This window comes from Chlamydotis macqueenii, chromosome 27 (assembly GCF_036417535.1).
Source record: "Chlamydotis macqueenii isolate bChlMac1 chromosome 27, bChlMac1.mat, whole genome shotgun sequence".
Taxonomy (NCBI): Eukaryota; Metazoa; Chordata; class Aves; order Otidiformes; family Otididae; genus Chlamydotis; species Chlamydotis macqueenii.
This window is the reverse complement of record NC_141582.1, coordinates 3,847,530-3,850,937: the sequence shown is the minus strand read 5'-3', so window position 1 is coordinate 3,850,937 and position 3,408 is coordinate 3,847,530.

Sequence of the window (3,408 nt, the reverse complement as noted above, 5' to 3'; positions counted from 1 at the left end):
CTTCAGGACCGTGGCCCCTCCCTGGGGGGCGGTGGGAGATGCTCGGGACTGGTGGGCAATGGGGAAGGGGCTGCGAGGGGTCTGGGCTGCTCCCGCCCCGGGGACGACCCCCGCGCCTGCCGAGGGACCGCGTGTCGCTGCTCCCCACCCGAGGACCCTGCAACAGGTGGGCCCGTGGGAGTCCGGCCGCCAGCCCCCTCCCCACATAACCCATCTCTCCACTTTTCCTGCTTTTTTTCTTTTTCTCTTCCCGGGACGGAGCCGGTGCCAGCTGCAGCCTGTTCGCGTTTAAACCTGGCCCGCTGCCTCCAGAAACCGCTGGCCCCGGGGAAGGCGGCGGCGTGCGGGGTGCGGGCAGGGCTGCGGGATGGGGTCCCCTCTGCCAAGCACTGAGCGGTGACGGAGAAACCGGCTGCAGCAGCCTCAGCCTCCCTGGCCCTTTTGAAAGCGTCTGCTGGCGGCTGTTTCCCTGTGTGAATTAAATCGATCAGCTGTGCTCTGCCCCCACCCCTGCCCCCCACTAAATTAAGTAGAGCTTTTAATCAAGTGATTTATGTTGAACTCACAGGCCTAGATTAAACCCGCAGCCCAGGCGGGTGGGAGCGGGGGGAGCGGGGCCGGGGGTCTCCGTAAATCACCGCTCTCCCTGGGACCGACTTGGCGGGGGGGGGCACGGCATGCGTGTTTACATCCCCAGAAACCGCTGCTCTTGCCGTCTCCTGCTCATTTCCTGGGGTTACCAGGAGGGCAATTAACAGGATAATGAGCAGAGCGGCTCCGGCAGCCCTGCACGTGGGGGCGCAGAGCCGGGTGCCCTCCCCGCACCCCTCGGGGACCCCGGGCACGGGATGTGGACGGTCCCTCCCGCAGAGCCCTGGGGATGCCGCGCTGCCCGTTGTGGAGCCGAAGCCTGGGAGATGGCTGCTGCCTGGACCTCTTCCCGCTACGGCATCCACCCGGGGATCCCGGCGCCCCTCCAGCGCTGCCCGGCACCGGGCCCTCCCCGCTGCAACCGAACTTGGGAGGCGGGTGGGACGGGGTGGCTGGGGAAGTGACCCCAAACCAAACGGGGCATCCGGAGCCGCTCCCTGCGGGACCCCCGGCGCTGGTGGCCGGGGGCACCGGGCATTGGCAGCTGCCGAGCGCTGAGCCCAAACGGCGCGTTTGGCTCTCACAGCGTCCTTTGTCTCTTCCCCTCTGCGCCTTCCCCTTTCTCTCCTTTTAAAGCCCTCCGGCTGCGCAGGACCGAGACGATCTCCTGGCCCGGGCCCAGGGCCTGGCTGCTCCGCTCGGCGCTGAGCTGGGCTTTGTCTGGCTGCCAGCCATGGCAGGAAACCTCCTTTGCAATTCCACCTTGGTGCAGGGTCCCACGGCCCCGGCCATCGCCCCCGCCGCCCCGCGCATCCCACCCAGTGCGGGCTCAGCGCTGTCGTGAGGCAGCGGGACCCAGGGGTCCGGCTCCAGCACCCCCAGCCACCCACAGCTGAGCCAAGATGGAGCCAGATGTGCGCAGCTGCGGCGCAGGCAACCTGCGAGGGGGCATGCGGCTCCCCCGAAACCCTCACTGCGCCCCCCCGCTCTGCGGCACTCCCCAAAACCCCAGGGTGTCCGGCAGCGGAGGCTCCTTCACCCCTCGCGCTCGCAGCCCCGTCCGTGGGGCGGATGCCAGGCGCAGGGGGCTGTGAGGCAGGGGCAGAGCAGGGCAGCCCTGGAAGGAGCCCCTCGTGCGGGGTCTGCGGCTGTCGGTGGCCTGGCACGCATCCCGTCCGCTGGCGGGCGCTTGGCACGGCTCTCGGCGAGGCTCCCCTGCTGCACATCACTGCCCCAACAGCTCGTGCGCCAGACCCCGGCAAACAACTTCGTTTCATCCCAAAGTCCCCCCACGGCAGGGGACAAGCAGCCCCCCAGCACCCCACGCCGCAGCCGGGGCATGTAGGGGTGCGAGGGCTTGCGGGGGCAGGACGGGACCGTCCTGGCAGACCACCCAGGGACGGTGCCGCCTGTGCCCCGTGGCGCTCTGCGCGTGGTTTGGCCCTCGAGCCCCCGTTCTGCAGGACTTCAGGCTGGCGTGAGCCCCGTCTCCTTGGTCACAGATTTGTAACAGAGGCAGAAGGGCTGCGAGGAATGCGCCGCTCGAACACGGGAGGCTGTAAATCTCAGCCTTTGTTGTGCTTGGGCCTCACTAAATCAGCGCTTTTCCCTCTGAATATTAATCTGCTGCAGAAGTGCTGACCCGCGCGTCTTTCCCCGGCAGCTTGCTGGGGAAGAGGCTGACGCAAGGACCAGGGCCGGCCCTGGCACGGGAGACGGTGCCGACTGGCACCCGGGAGAAACCCCCCATCTCCTGGGCGGGCCGATGCCCCCGCGCCGGCACGGCACGGATGGCGGCAGACGCGGGTGCCGCGAAGCCCAGCTCCGAGCCAGGAGCAGCAGGGATGCCCAGGGGAAGGATAACCCGGCTCCGGGAGCCGAGGGGAGGGGGAAAGGTGTTTGGCACCAGCGCGGCTGGAAAAGCTCTCCCCACTCCAAAGCGCACATGGCGCTGGGTCTCTGCACGTTTCATTTGCCCGAAGCTGCAGAACAGAATCCAGCAATTCACGGGGCTCTGCTGGGTTCCCTTCCTCCTCTCGCTCGGGGGGGTCATGCAGCAAAACTGCTGACTCCCCGTTTCTCACGCCTGGGGGTCAGGGGGTCCCGGGAAGGCACCCGGGGTCCCTGCACGCTGGGCAGAGCTGAGGCTTAGGCACCCGCAGCGCCTGCCCCGGGGTGCGGGGGACCAGAGCTCCTCTCTGCAGCTTCGTGGCACAAATCCACCTGGGAAGGACGTCGGGGGGGAAGCAGCTCCGGAGGTGCGGGATTTTTGGGGCTGAAAATGGGTTTGTTCAGAGAGGTGTCAGTGGCCCATGACGGCTCTGGGTTCATTCACCGCCTGGCTCCAGCGCCCTGCTCGCCCTGGTGAGGGGCGGCTTTGTTCCCAATTTGTGCTCGTTTTCCGGCTAAATACCGAAGCTGGCCACTGCTGCGCGGCTGCGAGTCACCGCAGGAAAACCGGGGAAGAGCGAGCCCCAGCTTCCAGATCCTTCCACATCAGACACACGGGAGGAAACCAGACACGCCAGCGTGGCGCGGCCGCAGCGAGGATGGCACCGTGGGCAGCACCCTTGCTCACCGGAGACGCAGCGCCCGGGTGATGCCCCAGCCCCGGCTCGCTCTCCACCTGCAGAAGCCGTCAGCAAAACGTGTGCTGGGTTTTAGGCCCCGTTTACGGGCGGCGGCGGTGGGGGGGTTCTGGCCGGCCATCCGCGGCACAGCGCGGGATGCTCGAGGGCTGCCGGAGCTCCTGGACTACGCCGCGGCTCCTCTCCGGGCTGGCTGAGCCCAGGAGCTGCTGCAGGATCATTTCACCTC